This window comes from Chiroxiphia lanceolata, chromosome 3 (genome assembly GCF_009829145.1).
Source record: "Chiroxiphia lanceolata isolate bChiLan1 chromosome 3, bChiLan1.pri, whole genome shotgun sequence".
NCBI lineage: Eukaryota > Metazoa > Chordata > Aves > Passeriformes > Pipridae > Chiroxiphia > Chiroxiphia lanceolata.
The window spans coordinates 60,859,856-60,887,801 of record NC_045639.1 but is presented as its reverse complement, the minus strand read 5'-3'; the positions used below and the strand labels follow the sequence as shown (position 1 = coordinate 60,887,801).

Genomic DNA, 27,946 nt, shown 5'->3' with positions numbered 1-27,946 from the left:
TTATGCAAACAAGCAAATACTCTACCTCTGGTCCCAGCATCCCACCTACCTGCCTTGAAACACCCCAAACAAAAAGAGCTGTAGTTTTGATTCATGATGCAGTATTAGGAAACCTTACATCCAGAGAAGAAAAACCATCTGCAAACAATTCAGTAACCTGAGAAAAGATATATTTTCTGCATATTTGTTCATTAAAAAAAAATATTCCACTACTACTTTATTTATTGAGGGCTTCTGCTATAATGGACGTAAAACCTACATTCTACTTTACGTGTTCCTTTCAAGATGGTGCTGCTATTTAAAGACAGCATCTCAAGAAAGTCTCCCAGACATAGGCCGAAGCTCTTAAACTGCACTGACTTTAATAATAAACTGAAAAGAAAGAAACACCTTTTAGGAAATTTTTTTTTCCACACTATCCTATATACTAAACAAAAGTTCCAGTTCATAGGTATTTAACTTCTTTTATTCAGTGTATTGTTCAATCTCTTCATTTACGTGTGCATAATAAGTAATGGTTCTATTTCTTTGGTTTTTATTAGATACCAATGTTATACATTCTAATATATCCATATTATTCATAATATATAATAATGCGTTCTTTAGATGAACATTTCAAATAAAGGCAAAATAAATTATTATGCCAGTGGAACACATTTAAGAAAACCTGATTTCTTAAACCCTTCAAGACAGATTAAAACCTACTCAACTCAAACACTTGTTTCATACCTTGGTTGTTAACAAGAGAATAGATATTCCAGCAAATTCTTTATTACATACAAAAAGCCATATATACTCTCAATACTGGCAGAGAGAAAAATTTGACTTTCTATTTATGAAAACTACTAACACATGACATTCGAAGGTTTATTTTTAATATATATACATTTTCACCATACTTAGTGAGCTAAGTATCTATTCCTTTTTAAAAAGTTATGCTGTAAGAAAGCATGAAAGGAAGTTAAATCAGCATTTTAAGTATTGTTGACAGCTCACAAACTATTTGGAAGCAGATACTTCTGTCTGTATTCTCACTAGTTTCAGAAACTGTTGGAGGTAAAGCTCAAGCCAATAAATGGTAAATTACATCATATTCCATGCTGTGTAACTATTGTTAAGATAAATAGTGACATATGCCAAGATTCTTTTGTATGATTCTGACATTTTCTTGGCCCTGTGTTTTCTTGGTTTTCATTGCTGTTACCAAATATTTGCATCATAATTCTACTAAACAGGATCTCACTGATTTCTTTCAGTGACTTACAGCTGCAAACCAGAGAGATGCTATCTGCCATGAAAGGCTTCCAGCCAAGTAAAATCAGTGTGTAACAGATAAGTACCAGGAAGTGAACTGGTCAGCTTGAGAATCAGTGTCTTTGCCATTGCAGCAGCCTAGTCATTTTTCAAGATTTTTCTAGGCAATATAGAAATGAATTTCACAATAGTGTTAGAAGGACACCAGTGAAGTAGCTCTGCTCATATTTATGTTGAATTCCTGAAAAAAAAGAGAATTAATTACCTATTAAACATCTTGTCATTTGGTCATAGACACTAGCATAAGGGAGTAGCAGATAACTTGTCAGTATAGCATGGGATAAGAAAAAGAGGTAAAGACACCTTTTCTAAACCTCTGATACTGAGGAAACATGGCTTTTGTTTGAAGAGAGACAGTAGGAGGCAGTGATAGAGTCAGAAGTTGAAACAACAGTCTTTGTGGCATAATTTCTCTCTAATAATACTTCCACTATCAGTTCAAGGGAAAATACAGCAAAGGCCGTTTTGTGTGCCCTAGAATTATAGGACAGAAATATTTACGCTATTAATTCCATTTCTTGCTGGAAAACATTGGGATTTTTCAGATTGTTTATGACCAAATTTTGGTTACTAGCTTGTACCTCCTGATTACATATAACAGGCTTGTGATTTAATACTAAGACACCATTTAGGTCTTTGGTTGCTTAAGCATTTTCTCACGTACAGATTAAAGATCTCAGATTTTGTACTTTTTGAGGCAGAAACCAGTCATTAAGGCAGAAATCTAGACATATTTTTCAGTTATGTGTTTATTACTTATTGACTAACAAATAATGCATTATCACCAAGGAACTTGATACCCTTATTCACCGCTTATAGATTCTCACCAATTACACTGTAAAAAAAATTCAATATGAACAAATCAGTACGAATAAATGACAGATTGAAGATTTATTTTCTGTCTTAAACCGTTATTTCTGATTAAGGGATAACAGATATAGGCTAATTTTTTTAGTTTAATATAATGTGAGAAATAAGGTATGTTAAGATGACAGATTCACAGTCCAATTCACAGCAAGTCATAGCAAAAAAACCAGCTTATAGTTTCATTTATTCTCACTATAATGGTTCAGACTTTATTACAGCTCTTCACCTCTAATGGGGATTCTTTCAACCTTCAATTTCATTCATGTTCCAAATTCAGGATATTTCACATTTACCTCATTATCACATAGGATAGTTAACCATCATAAATTTTATCCAAAGTTGAAGTAGAAATGAGCCTGGATCTTAGAAAAAGATTCTGTCCAAAGGCGAGAACTAAAAGAATGCCAGCTTTCTCTTTAATTGGATTAAAATTAAAGAAGATACAACTGAAGTTTAATCCACTCACTGCCTTGCTTATTACATAGACTTTTCATGCTATGAACTGAAAGGTGTAGGCTGGAAGGGAAACTAGTATAATACTGCTAACATCCCAAATTTCAAATAAAAGTATTCCATGCCTTTAAGGAATGGAAGAGTCTCACTCATGAGGTTAAACTACTGATTTTTGCTATAACCTCAGAAGCAACAACCGTTCATAATTAATGCATTAAAACGTTTGGTTTTTTTCTGAGCATTAGCAATATCAGTGTTGATATTTAAAGCCTGAAATATTGGTCTTGACATTGTTTGACTCTCCAGAGATGTGCAGATGACAGACCTGAAAAGCCTCAGGGCCTCTCTTCTTTCTTTTCTTCTGGAGATGGGGAACAAATTCCTTAAATCAACGGTCTTAAGGTCAGTATAAAACTGTTCAAAGTAGGAAAAAGAGCAGACACCTCTCTTTTAAGATGCATCCATAGAGTTTTAGAAGACTCCAGGCAACACAGGTAAGTAGCAAAGCTAAATCCCATCTAGTTGCAAGACACACCTCCAAAATATCTGTCACTAGGATAGGCAGCTCTTGTACTATATTCCACAGCAATCTCCCACAGAAAGTGTTGCCTAAAAAAATAATTTAAATTAATTATCATATTGTTCTACATATATCTTATGGATCATGTGTAAAAACAACAATCCTGTGGTTTAGGGTCAGTGCGGGTTTTGCACATACAGCAAATGCAAGAGGAAGTCTATCCTAGAGATGCTTCTCACCTAGCAACACTACTGAAATTAGTCCTCTAACCTATTCACTCTGTCCCCAAAACCACACTGATTCTTACTGTCACCTGCCCATTTTTTTCTGGGGAGGGCTGTTTGAGAACATAAATTTTCTGATGATTTATGAGGATGGTTTCTTCATAGCAGCTAGTATGCAGTTATGTTTGGGATTTGTGCTGGAAACAGTGTTGACAATTCAGCAATGTTTTAGTTACTGCTAAGCAAGACTCGCACAAGAGTCAAGGCCTTTTCTGCTTCTCCCTCCAATCCACCAGTGAGGAGGCTGGGAGTACACAAGGAGCTGGGAGGGAACACAGCCACGACAGCTGACCCCAAATGACCACCGTATGGTATCATCCTCAGCATATAGAACTGGGGGGAGAAGGAAGTGGGGGATGTTTGGAGTGATGGCATTTGTCTTCCCAAGTCACTGTTAGGCATGATGGAGCCCTGCTTTCCTGGAGATACTTGAACACGTGCCTGCCCACGGACAGGGGTGAATAAATTCCCTGTTCTGCTTTGCTTGAGTATGTGGCTTTTGCTTTACCTGTTAAATGGTCTTCATTTCAACCCACGACTTTTCTCGCTTTTACTCTTCAGATTCTTTCCAACATCCCACAGAGGAAGAGTAAGCAAGTGGCTGTGTGGTGTTTAGTTATCAACTGGGGTTAAACCATGACAAGAAGAAAGGTATGGTGATATTCTACCGACTCCAATGTTTGAGAGGAAACAGAGGTCACGAGCAAGAACTGAACTACTACTTTTCCTTGTAGATTTACAAGCCCCAGCATTTCCAGAGACAGTACAAGAGCAGCGGTGAAACCAGTGCTGGTTCATGTCACACCCCTGGTCCACATTTCATCATCTACTGACAGGACAGGCAAGTGAAGTTTCCTTATCTCTTCCACAGCAACACTTTCCATAAATTCTTAAGAAAATTTCTGATTTTCTGCTTGTAGAGACATTGCATCTACCTGAGATTTGGTGGGCATATATAATCCTTTCATCCACTGCCTCTGTGACACACAGCTGCGTCTCACAGATTTTGACATCTTTGAAGTAGACATCTGTCTGCAGACCTGTTCTCTCACTAGTTGACATGGAATACATGTTACATCATACACAAACCAAATTACAGATCCAGTAATAGCTGAATGAACAGTTAGAAATCACTTGAAAGTGATTCTTCACTCCTTGAATCAAAACAAGCTGAACAGCTGGAAATGCAATGTTTCAAACTTCTGAGGAATGTCACCTTTCTCTTTGCTAGTCCAGAATTGCTAGCATATAGTCTCCTTGCTAGAAGAAGGTGATAATGGAGGATGTATTTAATACAGAAGCCACTGGAGCCATTAGGAGTATAATCATTATAAGGCATACACTGAGAACTGACAACACACTGTACAACCATAAAGAAACTATATCTACTTAGGATTTGAAGTACTATTGCAGGATGGATGGTAGCTCCTCCCTGTCTTGAGGAAAGCACTTCCCAAGAAAAATTTAGATATACCAAGTTCAGTATCATTCTTTTTTTGGGGTGATGCAATAGGTAGAATTATGGTGAGATAAAGGGCAATGGCAATACTTAAGTCCAAGCCATTTTAAAAAATAAAATAAAACCTGCTACCAACGCAAACCAAGTGCAGAGTTGCTTTTATTTTTCCCAAAGAAGATGTTTGATTTACAAATGTGGAGAGCTCCCATGCAGGCTGTAGTCGGCCCCTCTTCCAAGCCCATCTGCTGGATTATCCCGTCTGACTGGAAGGTGCGAGCACCACAGACTGAACTTTGCCGTCCCCGGCTGGACACGAAGGGTGGGCATGCGGCCGCAAAAGAAAAAAACCAAAAATCAAACCAAACAACAGTAAGCGGAAAAAATGAAAAGCTGAATCATAAAATGTAATTGCATCTGAGGTAAAAAACCTCACATCACGGTGAATCACTCCGCGCTCCCGCAGTTCCCGTTCGGCTCTCACAGGGGAGCAAGGAAGGCGGGCACACGGCCCCATATCCCGGGGTCCCCGCCGCATCCGCGGCACCGTGACCAGCACACCCGAGACCGGCACACCCGCACCCCCTCCTGCACCGCCTCCCCGGCCGCCCCCGGTGGTGACTCCTCCCTCGCGGCCGCGGCCCCTCAGCTCGCCGGGACGGAACCGGCTGAGCTACGAACCCGCCGCTCCGGCGGGGCTAGCGACAGAGCGGCGTGGGGAGAGGAGGCTCTCCAGCCGGCTGGTCCCGGCGGGAGCGGGGCGCAGCTCCCGTCGGCTCACCGCGCTCTCCCCGGGGGAGCGGGAAACTTCCCCGGCAGGCGGGAGGTAGAGAAGGAGCCGCGTCCCCGCCCCGAGGCTCAGCCTGCCCCTTTCCCCGGCTGCCGTCCCGTTCGCTGTCTGCTGCCAGACCTGCCCGGCCCCCGCCGGGCTCGTCCCGGCCGCCCCGCATCGCCCCGGCTGGCGAGGGGGCTACCTCGGCTCCGCCCGCCTCCGCCGCGTCCCGTGGGGAGCAGCGGGAAACGGGGGGGGGGGTCGTTTCCATGGAGATGAGGCCGCAGCCGGGAGGTTGCGGAGTGGAACTTTGCCGCGGGCAGGCGGCGGGGGCCGAGCCCCCGCGGCGCTGAGCGGAGCGGTCTGGCCGGCGGGGCGGCTGCGGGAGCGGGGTCCGTCCCCCCACGTTTCCCCCGCGGCGGCACCGGGGACGAGCGGCTCCCGGGCACCTCGCTGAGGAGCCGGGAAACTTTTGCGCCGCGGAGCCACCGCCCGCCCACGCCCCCCTCGGCGGCTGCCTGGCGGCCGTTCCCCCCGCAGCTCCCGCGGAGCGCTGCTATGGCACCCGCCCGTCGCCGCGGGGCGAGCAGGGGGTGGCCGCCTCCGGCTGGTCGTGCGGTGGCGGCGGCGGGGGGGCGCGCAGCCCCCGATCGGCGGGCGTTCTCCTCCGGCCGGCAGTGACCGCCCCAGCCCCGCTCCTTGCCTGCTCGCCATGCCTGCCCCCGCCCGCCTCTCGCCGAGCACGGTGGCGGGGAAGGGCGAGGGGAGCCGCCGCCCCGTCACTCCCTGAGCCAGCCGTCACCTCACCGGAGGAGCCCCGTGTCTGGCGGGCGCGGCGCAGCCCCGCACGTCGCTGCGCCAGGAGGGCTGCGGGCACCGCGCAGCTCCCCACAGGTAAGCGGCGGGGCGGGGTGGGGTGCGTGTGGCGGGGGTCTGTCCTTCGCCCCCAAACTTCAGCCCGCCCGCAGCCGTGACCCCTCCTCGGGGGCAGAGGGGCAGCGCCGTGCCCGTTCCTACCGGGGGGGACAAGGAGACGCGCCCTGCCCTCGGCAGCGAGGGGCAGGGAGAGAGCGGGCACGGGTGGGTGGCTTTTTCCCTGCCGGGAATGGACTTTCTGCCTCCCGAGCGGAGTGGGCTGGCGTGCCGGCGGCTGCCGAGCTCCGCGCAGCTGCTACACACCCTCTTTTGTCTGCGCTCGGCTCCGGAATACTTTAGGTGCTGCCACCGCCTGCCCCGCCGGTCGGGAGCGTGGCCCGACCCCGCCGAGGGGCTGCCCCCGGGCTGCGCCCCCCGCGCTGCTTCTGCGCTGGCGAGAGTTGCCCCTTTGCCTTTATTTTCACCCGAGTTGGGCTTTCCTTAACCTTTGTTTGCGGGGAAAATGGTGGTGTGCTGGTTATCTGGAAGGATGAGAGACAGATGGGGACGACAAAAGGGATTGCCCTATTCCCTTGCGTGCGAACATAACTCTCTGCTAAATAAATCGCTCACCGGCTAGACATAAGCTTACTAGTGAGACAGACTTTGAAACAAAAGTACTGCAAACAGCTCGAGTGCATGACAGATACTCCTCATATCCTATTAACATAACCATTGTTAGGATTTGCGCTTGAATTCAATACGTGTGCAGCTGTTCTGCAGATCTGGAATTGCAGTAGCTGTATTTACTTGGCACTTAATAGTCTTATTGAATGCAGTGGTTATGAAAAATAAAAAGGGTTTTACTGTTCAAAGGAAAAGTATCCAGACAAAAGTATTCCTTTAATGTAGCATTCTGTATAACATGAACTACAAAATAACCTGTAGCGATGTAGCGGATTTGCAGTTCATAATGCTTTTAGGACACGAGGACTATATTGTTAATAAAATTCCGTCAGCGAAGATTTTGTCTTTCCTGGCTTATCCTGATGCTAGATCAGTGCACTAGCAACTATTCTGTTCTTTTTCTTTGTGCTTTTCTTTGGTGCTTCCAATCCATGTGATGGAAACCAAGTGTCCAGATAGGAAGAAACAGTGCGTTTTCTTTCTTTTAGTTATTTTGATGCTGCTTTGTAGAAAGTGGGGGGAACAAAACCCCAACATTTAAACCAGAAAATTATATTTCTATTGAACGTAACTTAAATTCCTTGATAATGAAGCCAAAGGGTCCTTCAAGTTTGGCACAATTTAGTGTACTTCTTGTGTTCCCAGGAAATGTACTTCTAGTTAAATACTTGTTAGAAGATAATTGTAAGATAATTTTTAGTAACTCAAAACATGAGTTACAATTAGATTTTTGTCCTGAGAACAGAAAAACGTCCTCATGGAAAAAGATATGTGGTACTTAAATAGTAATTTGGAAAATAAAAGCATATATAATTTATATTTTGTTGGCATAGAAACATGTTTTATTTGTTGCTCCTTTGTTGGCTTGCAACAATGATCCAAATGAAAGTTGGAAAAGGACTACCGATGGAAGAGTTCAACATACTATAATTATTTTATTCTGTGTACAGAAATGGTTTTGCCCAATACAGTCTTGCTGGAATTGGAACAGAGCTTCATTTTTATGGAAGCTCTGTAATCGGATTATAAAAGGTGGGCTGTTTGAATCTAATTCTGTGAAGTATGGGCTAAGCAAGCTCTGCTCTGACAAAGACTGAAATGTATGCTTACTCTTAAGCAGGTAAGTAGTTGCAACTTCCATCCCTAATGATCCCCTATGGTGCAAGTTCATTACACATGGCAATAGGTCCTGGTAACTTCAGTGAAACTGTTCACTGCCTTAACTGCACTGCTGAACCTTTCCTGGACCAAGCCGTCTTTCAATATGCTCTGCTTCCACTTGCTTGAATGCTGGCCATACAAAAAAAAAAAATAAATACCTGTGCTGTGCGCAGGTGCTCACCTCAGCCACGTCTCATGTGTTGTATATTCTCTCTTGACTCATACCTCTCAGAAGGGGAAAATGAAAAGTGAAAATTGGTTAAGGAGTAAATTACATCAATGGAACAGCAGAAGGCCACTGCTACTTCTTATGCTTCATTCAGTGTGTTTTAGGAGCCAGAAATCTGAAATGCTGCAAATCAGTAGAACTTCCTTTAAAATTACTGAAACCAGACAAAGTTATGATATAAAAAATATGAAATGTAAAGGTTGTTGTCGTGATAGTTTTCTTTTTCTTTTTTTTTTTTTTTGTGTTAAACAGAAGAATCCTGTCGATCTTGTCTATGATAGTGGTAGAGAATGTATCAGAAGAGGAACTTTGTGTTCTAGCTAGTGATGATGCCTTCATTTGATTTGGTGTCATTATGCTTTATAAACAAATCAGTTACTTTTAATCTATGTTTGACCTCATGATACTGGAACAAAGGGGCAATTGCAAATCATTTTCTAGTGTGCAGCATTACAGAGTAAAAGTATGATTAACTTGTGAAAACGTAGGTGTCTCGTGCCAGTTTAAACACCTAAAGGCGTTTCAGACCTCTCCATGAGGCTGGCAAATAGAGTCGAAGGAGAACACTTCTGGAAAGGCAACTGAAGACCAGGTAGGATATCCTACTAGATAATGTTTGCACTACAGTTCTGCGTAAGAGCCTTTAAGAAAACTTCATTCTGTTATCTGAAACCTTGTTGTTAAGAATTCTGATGCTGCAGTATGATGATTATGGGAAGAAATCCCTTACTGTCAGGACTTAGGGAAGCCCATTGTCAATGTCCCTTTATCACCAGAATCTCTGTATTACTCCTGTGCTGCTAACTGGAGATTGTCTTTGAGTAACCCAAAGATACTAATGAATAGCTTAAAAGTTAAAAATCTTCTTAAAAAAGTTTATATATTTTAAAACACAGACTTGTGTTCACTCTCCAAGCCCACTAGAAGTAAATGGAAATTGCAGACAGTGCTTGAGTTAGTGCTTTAGTGTTAAGTAGTACTTTAGTTTTATAATAAAAATACTGTAAGGAAAAAGTTTCTGTTTTTCTTCTTTACTGGATAATGCATAAGAACCTAATTACCCAGAGATTGTGTGGGTTAAGTGGACTGTTGATCACGTGGAAAGGTGAAATGCTGGCAATGTCAGTGAATTAAAATACTGGACAGGTGTTTTACACAGCTGTTATTCTTTCCACTAGTTTTACTAGCTCCTGAGTGTCCACCATTTGTGGAGTGCGTGAGAATAAGCACTGTTCTCAACGTCCATGCTGGGGCTTCAGTCTAACTGTAGAGCAAGATGTTGTTACCCTCTTCCATCATTAGCCATTTCCACATAAGATAATTCCCTACCAGGTAACTGTAACTGTTTTTCAGATAGGTGAATCTCCCCAGAAGCATCTTAAGTGACCTGATGACGGAACTAAGTACTGAAATATTCACATTATACTGGTCTTTTACTATAAATTAAATTACGTTTTCCTTCCCAAACTTTCTTAAGGATCAGTGATTTTAAACTTCATAATTTTGCCTGGATGCCTTTTCTTAAAAATTCAGATTTTCTCTTTTTTGCACAGCTAGCCAAATGAGATGGATAACCTGTAGTACAGAGCTACTTGAAGTCTTTTATCTGCAGCAGTAGCAGAACCTGTTTGTATCACTCAATTTTCTTATTTTGGTCTTTTGCTGACAAATATTATGAAGAGCACTTGATGTTTTTTGAAAATAGTTCTATGTCCAGAAGACCTGGTAAAGAAGGATGTTTTTCTTCAGTCATTTCCTCTATTCATCTCTTTTTCTAGCTGAAGAAAATAGTTGTTCTTTTTTCTCTGTGTTTTAGTACCTAAAAATGTGTGACAGGGAGGTGCAGGGCCGCCTAATCCAAACTGGGCATCTGAGGAGCATTGCAAATGAGATGTAATGATATAGCAGAGATTTTCACGAAAAAAGACTGGTAAAAAATAAAGCAATATGCTACCTTTTTCTGTATAAAGGCTCTGAAAAGTTTTATGAGAACTGTAAATGGTTGTCACTCTACTCTTTTGTGTCTGCTTATATCAACATCTTGTTAATATTTATATACCACTGGAATTTTAGTCAATTGTTCCTTTTGTTGGAAATATGACTATTTTCGTCCAATTAAAATAAGCAGAAACAAAGGAGATGTTTCTCCGCATTGTCTTTTAATTTTTTATCACTGAGCTCAGTGATGAAACTCTTAACTGAATCAGAGAAACTAGGATTTTGTCACTTCAGTGAAATATGCCTTAGATACATACAGATACATTTAGATACAATAATAAATTTTAAAAATCGCAAGAGATGTAAAATATAGCATAGGTTACCTTTCATAGAAAGTAGTTTAAAGACAACTAGAACGGAAGAGGAAAAATCCCTTTTTATATTAATTTGTTTTTTCTAGTTGCTGTTTCACAAATACAGTTGGACTGAGCATCTCAGCGCTATGGTTTTAAAACCCATCACTAAAAAGTGCTAAAATTTGAACCTGTTGAAACTGCATGCTTCTGTATTCACTCTGGCTGTGAGGAAGGACACTTTCACCAAAGAGTTGATGCAGTTGGGTGCTAATAGCCTGTGAGTTCTGGGAAGTGGTTAGTGGCACTTAATTCTTTAACTCTAAGTAGTAGAGGTTTGTGCTTTGATACCTGTGAATCTGTAGCGTTAGCTCGAAGAGGGGGTATGAAATCAAAACAAGGTCTTTAGAGCTTTTCAATAGTAGTCACACTATTTTTTTCCACGAAAAGGTGGAATTCCAAAAGTAATTTTAATTTTTGTCAATTTAAACCACCATCAAAGCATATTAAATAGAAGGCTGTTAAAAATGTCACTTATTATATTGAAGTTGATGTGATAGTGGTAGCAGTAATATAATATTTTTTCACCTTCTCCCTCTGAATGTGTCTGAATAAGTTGTTCTGCTTATCTGTAATCAGTAGCACATTGCTGAAAAACAAGTTTGTATCTAATGAATTTTATCACTTTCATTTTGCTATGTATTAAATGAAAAAAAAAAGTGCTATTACTTGTCCAACCATGTAGTTGCACGTGTAAAATTGCTTCTCAATGCACTGGAGTTTTTTCTCTCCTTTGTGTAATTCAAAGTAACAAAGGCATACTGCATATTAAAATGCAGAGCAAATATACAAAAAAGTATGTTGTGATTAAAAAACATTCTAGTTACTCAATTTTTGTTTGCCATTATTAAAAATCTTCCACTTATCATTTGTTGGGATTAGGTGCCTGAGAAACTACAGATAAATGAATAGATATAAAGAGTTGTTAGGATATTAAACCATCTTCCTGCATACTGGAAAACTCTTAATCAAGAATTACACTGTATTGGTAGTGCTTGTCTTTCCTTATACAAGTCGGCAGGATTGTCGAGGAAGTGTATTCTAGCCTAGCAATCAACTTGATCCCATATTTTTAGATCCTCTCTCTGCACAAGCACGATCTCTTTCTCTTACTCAGATATGAAATTTGGCATATATTGACATTGTAATGAGATGCACAATTAACATATTCCTTCATGATGAGGGATGAAAGCAGCCTCTTATATTGGGACAGCATTTTACTGCAGCGAATAAGCTTTCCCAAGGAAGTGTTTCTTGGACCACACAGTGTACAGAACAGCTGCTCTAGCTTCTGTCTTTTGTGTGATCTTGAGCTAGACAAACTTGGTGTGTAAGGTATGAGGCAGCCTGCTGGACTCAGAAAAAGAGATGCACTGTGGAACTCTACTTCCTAGAAATATGAATGTCATGGTAGGGTTGTTGGAGGTCAACTGAATAAACCTGATAGAGTGTCTGAGACTTGGCAGATGTGTACTTCTTGCTATAAATTATTGTGTATTTAACAGTTGGCTTGTTTCACCTGAGGTATGAGTATATTTTTGTAGGAAGAAGTTAAATGACAGATAACACACAAAAAAAAGAACAAGGAAGAAAGCAGAAGTGAAGGGAAAGTGGAAGAAAGAGCAAAAGACAATAGGGAAATATTGAAGACAGAAAAAATGAAGGCAGAAAAAAGATGAAATATAATAAGTTGCATTTCTAAAGATGAATGATGTTCAAGATTCAGTGTGGTAAATGGAAATAAACTCAAATAATGAAGAGAATAGTAAGACCAAAAGACATGGTGGTATTTCCTTTTGGCAGCATTCATATCTTTTGACTCTGGAAAATGAAGAAATTAATTCTTGTTTCCCTGAGATGCATTTTAAATGATTTGTCTTTGTTGTGTACCAAAGTATGATGCTCTGCAAAAATGATGTTAAACACTTCTTACAGAAGATACACTGTAAGTAGATCAGTTCAAACAGACATATGAAAGGAAAGTGAGCTATGAAGTACAGTTTGCTTAGAGAGATAGAAACTGCATTTTGAAGTACTTGAAAGTTAGGTAAACTGTTGTTTCCATTTGCAAACAGACTAATATTCTGAACCCAGAAGTTATCACCGTGCAGATCAGTGTAGTCTGTCATTGTCTCACAGAAGACTAGTGAGCACAATAAGCAAACGGGGACTTCCTTCAGATAGTGGATAATTAAGGGGTATTTATCATGAGTACTTAGCTCCCACACACAGATTTTTCTTTCTGATATATTTTTGCTATATCTGTGTTAGAAAACTAATGAGGCTAAGACCTGTCTTTTGGCCATGAGGTCAGCCAGAGTGGTCTGGCTCTGTGTGGGTGTTAAACTATCTTTGAGATGTTCAAATCCAAAGTGACTGGTTGGAATGAGCTTCTGGACTGAACCAGCTAAATTCCTGAGAGGGTGCTAGCTGACCTCGACCACAAATGTCCCTGGCATCCTTTTTGTAGCATGAAAGAGACATGGTGGAATCCCACTCCCTGGGCCTGTGCCCGGGCACACCAACCAGTACTAAGCATGAGATTCGTTACTTGTTAGAGTGTTTTTCCTTCTCATCCCAAACAATCTTATTACAGTGATCCTAATATACACAGATTTGAAATAGAAGTAGTATATTAAAAGCTATATTTGGTGACCATTGTCTGTTCTAAGTACATTAGAAGAAATCTGATGTCAGTTTGTTATCACAATTGTAACTTCAGTATTATGGAAACTGGAATTCGGAACACTGTGTTTGGATACACAAAATATGTGGAGTTGGTGGAACATACTGAGACACCAAGAAAGTGGCCACCTTTTGGCCAAGAAGACTAGTGGAATCCTGGGGTGCATTAGGAAGAGCATTGCCAGCAGGTTGAGGGAGGTGATCCTGCCCCTCTACTCAGCCCTAGTAAGGCCACATGTAGCATACTGTGTCCAGTTCTGGGCTGCTGAGGACAAGAGAGACATGGAGATCCTGGAGTGGATCCAGCAGCGGGCAGTGAGGATGATTGGGGGACTGGAGCATCTCGCTTATGAGGAAAGGCTGAGGGAGGTGGGCCTGTTCAGCCTCAAGAAGAGATGACTGAGAGGGGACCTCATTAATGTGTATAAATATCTAAAAGGTCGTGCCAAGAAAATGGAGCCAGGCTCTTCTCGGTGGTGCAAACCACTAGGACAAGAGGCAATAGGCAGAAACTGATGCACAGAAAGTTCCACCTGAACATGAGGAAGAACTTCTTTACTGTATGGGTGACTGTGCACTGGAACAGATTGCCCAGAGAAGTTGCGGAGTCTCCCTCACTGGAGATATTCAAGAACTATCTGGACGCAATCCTGTGCAATGTGCTCTAGGATGACCCTGCTTGAATAGGGAGGTTGGACCAGATGGCCCACTGTGGTCCCTTTCAATCTGACTGATTCTGTGACCATACTCCCAAATGGATTACAAGAGATTTACCAAACAAGCAGAAAACTTTCACGCAAAATAAAGCTGGCAGTTCCTTAATGTCACAATTATTGGCCTGGTAATAATAGCCTGGTACAAAAATGGCCAACAAATATTAATTATAAACATCAAGAGGCCTAACAGACTCTTCTTGGGAAGTACTGACTTGTCTATTAATACAATTTATAGACTCTAGAACAGTAGAATCACTTTGCATTAATTCAGTACCAAAGTTCTTTCCCCACACTCTTCCTATGACCCCTACAAAGTATTTGCTTTGCTCTTTGCCAGGAAGACATTTCTTCTCAAATTACTTTGCAGACGCCTATTCTGAATTTATTGCCATTCTTCTACTAATTCAGTTTTATTCTCTGAGGGCATGGCCTCAATTGGTGCCCATGGTGGAATATCTGCAAAGTCCTGCATACATTGCTGGAACACAGTTCAATGGATTTTATTATATTAGAAACACACAAGTCACTGTTTTCCAATCCAAGCTTGCAACCAATGTGCATACCAATTAAATTACACATAGAAGCATTTACTGGTAAAGGACTAGCAATGTCGTGTTTTGCAGAATGGCAGTTTGTAATTCTTTTATTGTCAACTGGCTGTACAGTTGACATAGTAATGAAAATACGTTATAGGTGAGACTGTAATTATTTTTAATTTTAGTTCTTAATCTTGTGAATTTTTTAATTCAGTTAGACTGTGTTTGTTTGCTTGGTTTTTCCCTTTGGAATTTAGAGATTATAACTAGATGGCATTATATACATTATATAATTCCTGTAAAAGAGGTAAAGTTGGAATTAGACTATGAGAGGCTGGGCCGAGATGAAGTAGCATAGCTTTCTGTTAATGTTTTCTTGTGCTACCTTTATAGTGTACAAGTGCGTTATTATATATTGGGAAAAAGTTCTCCACCAAAAGGGTTGTCAAGCATCGTAACAGGCTGCTAAGGGAAGTGGCTGAGTCACCATCCCTGGAGGTTTTTAAAAGACATGTAGATGTGGCACATAAGGGCATGGTTTAGTGGTGGACTTGGCAGTGCTAAGATAATGGTTGGACTCATGATCTTGGAGGTGTTTTCCAATCTAAATGATTCTCTGACTTCATGACGTGACAGTTCTGGTTTATCCTGCTGTCTCCGAAGAATTTTCAGAGTATCAGATCTTTGCTTTTACAACCATTTTTGTCAGTGTGCACATTACTAGGTATTTTCCCTATATTAGGGAAGGCAAAGTCCAAAGGGAGAACCTAGAGCAAAAAGTGGTCTGTGTAAACCTTAGTTTCTGCAGTCCTTCTTTCCAGAGTTCAGACCTAGTCTCAGGGAAAACTCTTTATCTCTTACACAGAATATTCTAATTGTTACTAGACACGATTTCACTTTGAATAAGCCTTGTCATCTGTGGTTTTCAAGTTTGCACTTAGGAGGTAATTTTCAACCCAGAATATTAAGTGCTTTGGAAATAGGCGCAACACATTGCTTAAAACTCCTTAAGAAGCCAATATCATTATCACTGTCAGGTTAAATATGCTTTTGTTAAGCCCTGTGATTGAAGAGGTGGACTTCAGAATTCAGTTCTGAGCTTTCTTTCCTAATCTATTTATTCTCACTTTACATTTGAAGAAGCCTGCTGTGGAAATGGGGAAGAAAAAGGAAGGGAAGGAAGGTCTACTACAGCAGACTATGAATTTAGATGGGGGAAGTGAGAGAGGCTGGTTAAACTAGTCTGGAAAAGAGATAGCCCTTGGAGAGGATGGTGATGTTATGGAAATTTGGATTGGAAGACTTTTCTGATGAGTCATGAGCTCTGAATTAGTTGAGGATGTTGCCCCTCAACAGTGAGACTGTGCCTGGGAATACCCATATATCCAAAAGTACTTGGCTGAAACTCTTACAGGACTCAGAGGCTTGTGGCTTCTCAGGTTAGACCTGATGCTTGGAGATCTGGGTAATGTTTATTATGTGGATTCTTCTATTGCTTATAATTAATAGTCTCGTTGTGCCTAATCACCTGGATTTGATTCAGTTACACACATTCAGTAGCTCTGTGTTGCACAGAAAACTCATACAAACTCCGACATGGTTTATTATACTTCTGTAAAAAACTGTAGGTTATGACAGCTTACTCCTTGACAATTGCCAGACTGTGAATATAACGATATTATGAAAGCAGAATGTAGATAGAAAGATAGGTCAGTAGTACAGCAACAATCACAAACATCAATTATTCTGTAGAGGCAAGACTATATTTTTGGAAATAGTCTCTTAGTTAAGTTGTAGGGAGGCTCTTATCTGAGTAACTGGAAGAAGTGGGTCTTAGGTAGTGTGACTAGAAGTACATGTGGCATTAATATTATAATGCTGTTTTCCTTCTTGTCTTTCAGTAAATCCACAAGGAATGATGAGGCCAGGTGTTGGCATTTGTCAAGGTTAACAATTTAGAAGAGAAGGAACACGGTAGGGATAACACTCAGGTCTTCAGCAGTGGCAGCAGAGGCTCTGACATAGAGAAGTAAAAGGGCCCTGAAAAAGGGATCTGATCTGCTGTTGTGTCAGCTATTCTCCAGAGGTTTGTGCTTTGTGAACTCTTTGCAAAGACTCAAATTAAAATCTTCTGTGGCAACAACTGCGTTGCTCTAAAAGATTGTCCTTAGCATGGTCGTACTGCTTCTTGTCTGCTTTTTGACCATATTTGTGTCTTTTAAAAGACTGTGATCTACGGAGTGATGTGCTGTGGGTAGTGTGTCCTGGGGGTATGTTCTAGCCAAGCTCCAGCCCACATAGGCTGGTTCACAATATGAAAGGTAGACAGAGAGGGGACAGGTATTCTCAGAGGTTGCTAACATAACCCTAAAGTTCAGGTTCTCAAGATTTTTTATCAAGATCTTGAAGCAGTTTGTTTTTGAACGCTGAGAGTTTGAGCATGGACCTTAAAGTGCAGGGCAGGTTTCTACAATTTCTGTGCCTAAAATCCCATCTTGATAGGAAATTACTGTCTCAGACAGAAACAACGAGATGGATGATACAGAAAATATCTACAGATCCTACTTTATACATTTCTTACTGGTTTAGATGTGATGAGATTGAGATTTGGTCAAAACAATAGAAATGGTTGGAAAAGCATTTAAAATCACTTTCACATACATCACATGTAAAACCATGTGGCTGTGATTAAACAAGCTCATTGTGTGCAAAAGCTAGAGAATGACTGTTGCTGAGCACAACTTGCTTTAAACAGATTTTTCAGAATGATTATCAGTCATCATGATCAAACTGTAAAACCAGAAAATATGAGCCACAGCAGAAATCTGAAAAACAGCCAGAGAAACCATCCTGGTTTTCATCAAAACCCAAAAGATTATAAAACTTCTTGTTATGGCTTTGTGAGAATGATAAAACTGAAGTTGATGAATGACTTGTGTTAATAATTTTATATTTGGCTTGTTTTTTAGTTTTCAGGATACTTTATTGTAAAACTTTTTTATTGCTCATTCTCGGTATGGGTTTTGTTTGTTTTTACAGAGACAGACTGCATATTTATAGCGCAGCAACTCTACACAGTCTGTCTGGATAGCTCTTGAAGAAGGAGCATGAAAAAAGCATGGCTATGTAGCCAAGCTAGTATTGCATTATTATCTAAATCTACTATGGCTCCTCTGGCTGTTATGACAGTAATTTCTGTTTTTCTAAAGCAAACCTACCTTTTCCATATATAAGTATATATTACAGACACACACACACACACACACACACACGTATATAGTATATATAAATCTTGGGAGGAGAGTGGGGAGTTTATGGAACTATTGCCCCTGTTTTTGTAAAAAAAAAAATAATTCAGGTAGTGGATTTGCTTCATATGGAGGCTTTTATGCACTGGTTTTGTTGTGTGCTTCAAGAAGCACCTTAATGCCACAGCCCTACTTTATGATATGAACCCAACCCACCCCTGTATTGTATAGATACAGACAAGATACCAGAGTGTAGTATAACGTGTAAGAATCCTGTGGTCATGATGTTATACGAGAGATTTAATAATTGTTGACTTACTCCATCTCTATGTCAAATAGTCCTTTAAATCCCTCAGTTTTTTGTGTTCATGCAATGCTCTCTTCTCTCTTTGTAGTGTAGGAGATCCATCCTCTCCTTTGCTTCACTTTTCCCTTTTTGCTTTTTTCCTACATCAGAGCAGCAAATGCTTCAGGAATCAAATGGTATTTAGATTTGCTTATATCTAGGGTGCAGACAGCCAGGAACTGCATATTGGACCACTGAATGACTTCTAAAAAGTTAATTTTTAGAGTTGTATAAATTAAATAAGTCAGCAGAGATTGAGAATTTATACTCATGTAAAATGTGAGTAAACAATAGCAGAGAATCCAAATTCTTCTGTTTTAATGGAAGTTTTAATATATGTCACAAAACTGGTGGAGGGTTAGATGCAAGTCAAAAATTGTTTTTTCCTGCTATGAGCTCAGGAATGCAGTAGAAAGATTGAATTATTCTTGTTTGCTTACTGTTGCACTGGTAGTATCATGAAAGCCTGACTATGTGAAATCAAAGGCAGAATTCCGGTGTATTTCAACAAGGTTAGATTTCATTTGGTATGTTAGGTAGTCATGGGCCTAAGTGCTGGTTCTTACATGGCCCAAAAATGTCAAAGATGTTTTCCGTAAATCATGCCTTTATTACACAAACGAGCCAAAACAGCTCTCAGCAGCTAGAAGGGTTTTAGTTCAAAGCCATGACAATCAGTTTCAGCTAATAAGCTGCCATCCTGGAAACCCCCAAAACCTTCCAGAATGTGCTTTCTGCAAAGAAGACACTCTAGTTTATTTTGGTTGTTGTTGTTGTTTTAATGTCCCTGAATAAAATCTATCAGCTGGATTTTAAAATGTCTATCTTCTAAATTTCTAAATGATATGTCTAACATGCCTGAGTAGGATGGAAGGGAAGAGATTTTTTCCATCTAATTTCTTTTATTATTTATTATTTTAATATTATGTTATATTATATAGAATATTATGAAAGCATATGATAGGTTCATTGAGTTAATCAAGATATTGAGATGATTTTTTTTTATTATTGATATTCAAACTCTTAATCGAATCATAACGGGGAAGATGTCTCTTGCAGTCCAGGAGAAACACTTTTTACAGAACTTTTAGAAATGCCTTAGCACAGGTATGAAATACTTTCTGAGGCCAGTAAATTCCAGGAGTTCTGATGTTCATTCTGAAAAGAAAAAAAAAAGACCATTCATGAAAGCCCATATCCCTCACTTCAAAAATAGGAGTCAAATTTCAGTAACCTTTATGTCCCAGTGTGCTTAAATAGTAAGACTGGAGTTGTAGCAAAGGTTATATAAATGTGTCGAGAATTTACTTTCTTGCTGCAGGTTTTGCAACCCCATTTGCTGTGAATGGGAAACAGTAATTTTCTGCCTGTTACTATGGTCTGACCTGCTGGTTTGTGTGACATAAGGCTGTGAGAGCAAGAGGCCTGTGCCTAATAAGGCCCCTCTCAGAATACACTCTGATAGCTATTGGCTGCCTTTTGTGGGAAACCTGTTGAGTTCTTTCATCTACTCAGTAGTGTTCGTTGATCCAGAAAAACACTCTTCCTCCCAGATTCAGATGTGAAGAGAAGTGACTGAGTGTGCACACTTCCACTGACACAGTGTCACTGGGGGCTGAACTGCCAGGCTGAGGTCTTCACATTCTTTGCCATAGGTCAGAGTTTCAGCAGCTGCCAAGGCAAATTTGGGCTTGCTGTGAATACTGGTGGTCTTAAAGTTGCTTAAGTGGTGTAAAACCTGTTGAATTCCTGTGCTGAAACATAATTGAAACATTAGTATTAAATCTGTAGTGTATTTCTGAGCTGTTTTAAATGCAGAGTTGTACACCTGCAGAGTTGTACACCTGAACATACAACAGTATCTAGAAATAATACCTGCAAATTTGTAATGGTCTTGTGGAAGCAGAGGCTTAAGAATCTGATGATGAGGGTTTTGTTCCTGGCTTTGCCAGAGGTGGTCTGGAACTTTGGAGAGCAGAAATGCATAGACACCTTGTTCCTATGTTATTTTCATCCCTTTGAAGAATATGATCTTTAGTGTCTTTTCCTTCAGTTTGCCTGTCTGCAAAACGGGAATATTTCTATAGGAAGTTTGCCACTCTTATATACTCATGAGGATTTTTTGAGACGTTTGAATGAAAGGTGCTATGCAAAATCAAATCAGTATTAGATACCAGGAGTGAAAAGAGCTCTGTGAATCTTGGAGCCTGAGCAGAATCATTAGTGATAGAAGAAATCATAATGCACCAAAATGTATTGGAAATTAAAGTATTGAAACTGCAAATAAAATGAAAATTGAAATTGGAAACATTGGAAACAGTGAGAAGAATGAATTAAAATATATTCTAAGAGCCGAGTTGTTTCTCTTAAAATCAAGACTATCTTTCTGAAGTAAGTTATTCTTGGAGGAGTTATAGGCTTGATACAGAAATCAGAACTGAACTTCCTTGTTTATGTGTGCAGACAAAAATGATCTTTTCTGGCCTAAAATATCCACACATATACATATTTTTGTGGTTGAACAGTCATAAGTTTGTGGCTAAATAGTGTTTTTCTCTATAGGGATTTAAATTCCATCAAAGATATTACTTTGAAATGTATAATATAAGCTCGTTACGTAGACAAACATAATGGCCCAGATGTTTATTTTAGGCACCTCTCTCCAGCTGTATGGATAAATAGATGCTGGAGAGACTGGATGTGGTACTCCAGCATGCAGCTCCTTGGATAATGTTTAGATTGCACATGCTCAACGTAGTGAATGAAACAAACGTATCTAAGTAGGAGTAAAATTCACAACATGCATTTTGTGTGTGGCAAAAGTAGGGTTGGTATTAGTAAGCCTGTCTAACAGAATTCAGTACCTTGTGGTGATGCCTGAGCTAATATGGCACTGGACATGGGATGTCTATTGCATGTGGGCTTCAGATGAGCTAGTCCAGATGGCTCCATGTAGGAGCAGTCGATATGACTGAGCAGGTCTTTCTGACATATCTTTTTTTTAGAAGAAAAATCATTTATGTGAGAAAGGTTGACAAAATATTATGTGAAACATTCAAAATTATCCCCATTTTTATTTAGGTGGGTTGGTTAAGAATGGAGAACTTAGGTGTTAATCTGCGAAATCTGTTTTGTATAAATAAAGGTTTTGTGATGTATTTTTCTTTAAATGGTATTTTACAGTTTTGCACAGAACAGATCATTATTCTTATGTGTGTGTGTATGTATCCTATTCTTTCCTGTTGTTGTAGAGTCTGAACAGATCACATAACTGATGTCCCAATTATATTATACCAATGATCAGCATAGAATTTATATGTATGTAAGGAGTTTCAGGTTTTCAAATAAGCAATTAAAAATATGAATGTCACAATTGCTGTGTTATTTCCCCAAGTCTCAGTCAGAAGTCAAGCTACCAGTTTTTGGTGAAGTTTTCATAAAAACATCAGGCGCAGTTTTGTTAAAGGCCGAAGCTATTAAATTCTGGCAAAATTACAAACAAGAATTTACAAAAAACTGGTAACTGGTTAACTTGGCATTTTAAATGGACTTCAGAAAAGGAAACTATTTCCTTTGCAATGATACAAAATACAGTGTACCACAGGAAATAAGACAGGAAGGGCCAGTTATAATTTCTTGGGGTTCCTGACAGAATCAGCTGGAGTTGCTGAACCAGATATTGTCAAGCCATCATGTTTCACTCTTACACTGCAGGCTCAGATTGTCTTTCAAAGCAAAATACTTTAGTAATAATTTAGATCTACAGCTACCTAGTTAGCTCTAAATTTCATCTTTCCTGCAAACCAAAGGTGTCAGTGCACAGTGAGGTACAAGAAGAATACTGAGGAAGCACAGTATCTTTGATGGATAATCTTGAAAAATATCAGTAGGGGAAATACAAGAATTGCCAAAGAATGACAGATTTTCATAACTGTTTCTTCATTATATTGCTTAGGGGAAGAAAGGGGTCATGCTCTGGATGCATTTTTTTTTCAGTGAACTATGAGGGGTTTCATTATGCCCAGTTTGACTATCTGTAAAAGCTCTTAATCTGGCGTATATCTAATTGTATTGATCATTAACAGTGATTACATTTTAAACTGAGATGCTGATAGCAGAGAAAGCAGGAGATCTTACAGAAAGGACATCAAGCAGCCTTAATATGGAGACACACAAATTTTTGATAATAATTTAAAAATATACATTCTTGGTCTACTTTTATGTAGGTTTCCTGAAAATATCAGAATTTATATTTATTGCACATAATTTAAGTATTTTGACAGTTGTATGCTCTAGTTCCTTCATTTGTCTGTTAGTGAATGACAAGGCTTTGCAGTCAGAGATACTCTGACTTGAAACACTTTCCCAAAATCTAAGTTGATGTCAAATCATTACAAAATAGTAAATGACCTTCAGTGGACCTTTCATGAAGATCTTCCCCTAAAACTGTGCATCTCATATTCCAATTAATCATATACATTTATAAGGAATTGGCCATTGGGCTCTGTCAATCCCACACAGTTATGCTAAAAGATAAATCAGTTTGGATGAATGTGGAGAAAAAGAAGTACTGGCTCTCAAAATGTGAGGACAGACATAAGCACTAATTTCCTCTTGCACTTTCTTTCGGATGCAGCTTTCTAGACAAATGGCAAACCTTGATACCAGTGTGTGAAGGGCAGGGCTATTAGTTTTCATGAAAGCCCTTCAGCTAATAAATAGCTGTTCAAAACAAAGTTGATTGTATCTACACAGTGCAGTGTCAGAAATTTTGTTACCTGCTTGACCAGCACCGTGCCATCTGGGGAAAATGGTACCTCTGCAAAAAGAAATAGAAAAGTGATGTTGCATCCGAGGCAGCAGGATGTGCTTCTCTGCTTTCAAGACCCAAGCAAGCACTGTTGCATGGTGCTTTGTTTTGGATTTTTTAGCTGTAGCTCAGAGTTCAGTTTACAGCACTTCGTTGCATGGTGTTAGTATACCCAGCGGCTGCATTTTTGGCTGCTCATAAAAGTGGAAAAGACTCTTTATGGTCTGCACAAAAGATCCTGCCTGTCTGTTCAAAGGCTAAACAACAGAGTATCCAATGATTGTTGTAAAAGTACTATTAATGTTGTAAAAGGAAATATTTTATAATATATGTTAGATTTATTTATAAAGCTTCTTGTTTTATCTGAAAGTAATAATTTAGTCACTATTTTTATTTACTGAACGATCCATGTTAACTGAATGTTAGTACTCTGTACTAATGTACATGTCCATTAGTACATGTATAGTGAACATAAAGTTTATTTTATTTCTTTCTGCTTCTGTAAAACCTATACACTCTTCACTTGTACTATACATTAATTCAGTATAGCTTCTTTATGATTTAAGGGTATTACTGCCATTATGATTTATCTTTACCAAAAATCTGTCCAGTGCTCTGCTGAGTAAAACTCTTAAGGTCTTGGGACAAATGAATGAGTTATGGAATAAAAGATTAAGTGAAGCAGAGAGAGCTAAGGAAAACAATGAGAATCCAAAGTGAATTTGTATTTTCATAAAATCCTTATTCTCCATGTAATGTAATGTCTTGTTTTACTTGGTTATATTTTTTTCATGTGGTCTGCTTTATACACACACATAGTGGACCTCAGTTGTTGCTTTGTCTTAAGGTTTCTTTGGATGAGGCCTTTATAGTCACTCTGAAACAGTTTTTGAAGGAATATGAGGAAATGGTAGGCATTATTTATAAATGTCAGAATATCGTTCTGATAGTCAATATTTTAGAGCAACTTTGATAAAAAGTAGCACATGAGTTTTCCTGGTTCCTCTACAGAAGTGAGAACACTGGGAGCAAGCCAAAATAAGGCTTTTAGAGTGCAGAAGCATATGACAGGCCTAAATTAAAAAGATATTGAGAGAAAATATTTTTCTCTGTGGTTATACCATACTTAACTGCAGTCAGCTTGCTGAGCCTGAAAATACACTGCTGAATGCACTTTCAATTAATTTTAATATGAAGAAGAACTCAGGATAATTGATGCATTGTAATAGAAAATGAAAATCTAGGGGAAGTTCAGGGGACCTACAGTAATATTATATTTGGTGGAAGCATATATACAGATGTGCCTACAGCAAAGAAGAGGCTTGTTCTCTGCAGTCACCAGTTAGGTGAGGTAAAGGCAATTTCTTTTATCAAACTTATTAGGAAAATAAAAAGTGTAAAGAGGCAAGGACAATTAATGCACTAAAGGTGTAAGGGGAAGCACTGATCTCTCTGGTGACTGGGGATAGGACCTGAGGGAATGGCAGTATCAGGGGAGGTTTAGTCTGGATGTTAGGAAAAAGGTTCTTCATCAAAGAGTGTTTGGGCACTGGAACAGGCTCCCCAGGGAAGTGGTCACAGCACCAAGCCTGTCTGAGCTCAAGGAGTGTTTGGACAACACGCTCAGGTACATGGTGTGATTCTTGGGGTGGTCCTATGCAGGGCCAGGAGTTGGACTCAATGATCCTTGTGGGTCCCTTCCAACTCAGGATATTCTATGATTTTATGACTCTCTTTGAGATGGGGGCTACTGTATTTAATTTTTATAGTCTGTAATGCTGAAAGATCCTGGTTTGTGAAGGAGCTCGTAGGTGCTGTTTTTACCGTGTATGTTGCTGCTGCTAATAATAAAAGAGCTGAACTATTTTCATAAACTCGAAATGGAAGAAATTTTACACAGCAGGACTACTTTTTAAAATAATTTTTCAACTTTTTGGCCACATCTCCTATAGTTCCTTATGGCTAGTCAAAGTGTCATTCCTGTAACTAAACTAAAATACAAGCTTAGAAAAATCATATGGCTCATGTGTTTCTTTGATAAGCAAAACCATATGAAATTACACATATGATTAGATCTACCAGTTTCTGTGGAATGACAGAATTTTTCCCCACCTGCCAAGCAGCAAAATGAAAAGCTGGAGTACTCTGGCCTCAGCTCTGCAAATTCTTGCCAGTTCTAGGAGCTGTTAGTCAAATGAAAAATCACACTGATTTTAATGGAGGGAATTCCAGGATTTAGGTACATTAAAGGCATTTTATTTCTGAACAAATTCTGCATCCAACTTGTGAGATTATAATGTTATTTTGCATACAAAATGTAATAGCTTGGAAGAATTTAGTGTGAAATTTTTGTGACCTAAAATTAAGAAGAAAGTGCAGATAAGCAGATGTTTACAAATCAGGCTCTCTCTAGAAGTATATGCTAAATTTATAAACATAAAGCATACTTTTGTCCCTTTGGAAATAACAATTTAAGATCCCATAATTTCTGTGGGTACATTAAAAAGAGTCTTTTACATTTTAAGGTTATAAAAAATCAGTGGTTTCAAGTTCTACAGTAATGATCATTATATTGTTTAATAAACCACTTTAATGCTGAGGCATGAATGTTTAAGAATTAAAAACAAGATCTGATCTCTTAAGATTTGAGAACACCTCCAAAGACTAAGCATATAAACAATAAACCATAGTAGCAATTATTCTGAAAAGCAGCAAGGCACATATCAAGAATTACTGAGAAGAAAAAAATAATTCTGAATTCCATGTGACACTTGGATCCCGTTTAAACTGACAGCAAACTCCTGTTGCTTGAACTTAAGATTTAACCTTTTATCTTGTTATGTGCTGTCAAAACATATATGTGGGCATCAGATGTCTTAACTGATTAGACAAATGACTTGAAAATTATTCAGAGCATGGGGAAATATAGGTGAAGGATAGGCAGAAAACCTGGAGAAGAAAGTTAACTTGAGAATTTGCTGGCTTTCATACCTCTTCCTTTGCAAACTTCTTTCTCATCTAAAGCTGAGTGCATATAACGCTCCCACAACTGGATGGCTAAACAAAACATGGGCTTATCTTCATTTTTATGGCATACTTTTACTTACTGCTCTCTTTCTGCTGGGGAGGAATAAGATGGATTGCTTTTGTATTGTGTTCCAAAATCCTCAGCAGTCTTCCAGGAGCACTGAGCTAAGGCCTATCAGCATGGATATAGTATGGCTCAGGATCGCAGGCCATCTGTACATCAGCTTTAAGCAAAGAGTTATGGCATGTTATAAGCAGCCATTGCCTACAGCAGCTCCGGAGGCTGGCAATTCCTCCTATGTGGCTGCCAGAGCCCAGCCTGGGGCACCCTAAAACCTAGAGGTCTCCCTCCCAGACCAATGGACACAGCTGCTGATTTCCCATTTATAGGTTCAAGCAGTTTAACCTAACCTTGCTGGCTAAACATCTACCCCAGAGACACACACGCGCAGAAGACATACACGGCTGGCTATGCAGACTGCCAGAGGCAGGGTGCTTCCTTCAACAGCATCCACACACAATGCTTTTAGGAGTGATGTTACAGCCAGGTCCTCTTCCTACTCTTTGACTGCTAAGGATTGACATTCACTAGTGAAAGTACAAGCACTTTTGTGGATTACCCAGGCACTGGTGTGGCCCCTCTGTACACTCCTGCCTGGATCCTGGATCCCCTTACCCACCCCATTGGACTAGCCAGCTGGTCCAGCTTGGTGCTTGTTGCAAACAGACACATGCTCTCACTCACTTGTTCCACAGGTACCCCACACTTGTGGATCCCCCCCAAACACCAGTATGAACCTTCTGCTCACCTGATACCCCTGCCAGGTCCCAGAGCCATTCATTAGCTAGTTCAACTTAGGAATTGTGGGTGAATATACAGGCACACCATGCCTACCCAGTTAGTTTCTAGAGATTGTCACTGTTTATCCATGGGCTATCAGTTTGTATCTGTGTGCTTTTGCTTATCACTTCCCCTCTTTGCCTACTATTGCCTTTTGCATTGAAAAGGTCCCTGATTGGATAAAGTTAACAAAGCCCTTACAGAGACAAGTTTTGTGGTTGGTAAGGGAAACAGCTTGAGCTCAGTACTCTGTACTCAATCTACCCAAAGGCTGTGCAGGCATCTGGCTAATCAGACAGTGCTCCTGGTCTCTGACCCCCAGTTGAGTGGTAGGTTTAGCTGTGGTGGTCTAAGATATTGCTTCTGCAGCTGACCATTCCTGTGCTTGTCAAAGGCTTCCCTCCATTGCTGAACAGTAGGTGTGGACACATGGCAACTCTTCAGTTGCTACAGTTCGTATCTTAGCATATAAGCATAAGTCATTAATGAAGATTAACAAAGTGTTCTCATATTCCATTGCAACTTGCGGTAACTTTGGCGCTGGCACATCTGATGCTGTTGTTCCACAAGGGCACTGCAAGACTGAACCGAGAACTTGTGGAGTTGGATGCAGGAGTTCAAAGTGTGTAGCAACCTTGTGTGTAGCAGCACACAACCCTGCTGAGCTGAAGCTGGTCCAGCTTGATTGATAAAACCTCCAGTCGCTGTTTTAGTAGCCTTGTGAACATAACCTATCTGTATGTTTCTTAATCTTCATTAAAGTTTTATCTTGCTAAATGTTGGTGTGT

The 27,946-nt window shown here is 39.9% G+C and overlaps 1 protein-coding gene across 2 annotated transcripts in view; it reads left to right on the top strand.

The window, feature by feature from the left end:
* Positions 1-5,446: 5,446 nt before the first annotated feature.
* TMEM200A (transmembrane protein 200A) overlaps positions 5,447-27,946 on the top strand; it is a 54,933-nt gene continuing 32,433 nt past the window's right edge. Inside the window, exons 1-2 of one of the 2 annotated variants that reach the window (XR_004356391.1) lie at positions 5,447-6,560; positions 16,788-17,016. The gene's annotated coding sequence lies outside the window, so the exon portion shown is untranslated. Of the gene's footprint in view, positions 6,561-16,787; positions 17,017-27,946 lie in introns of those variants that run through there. The other variant, XM_032684356.1, reaches the window with a different exon arrangement.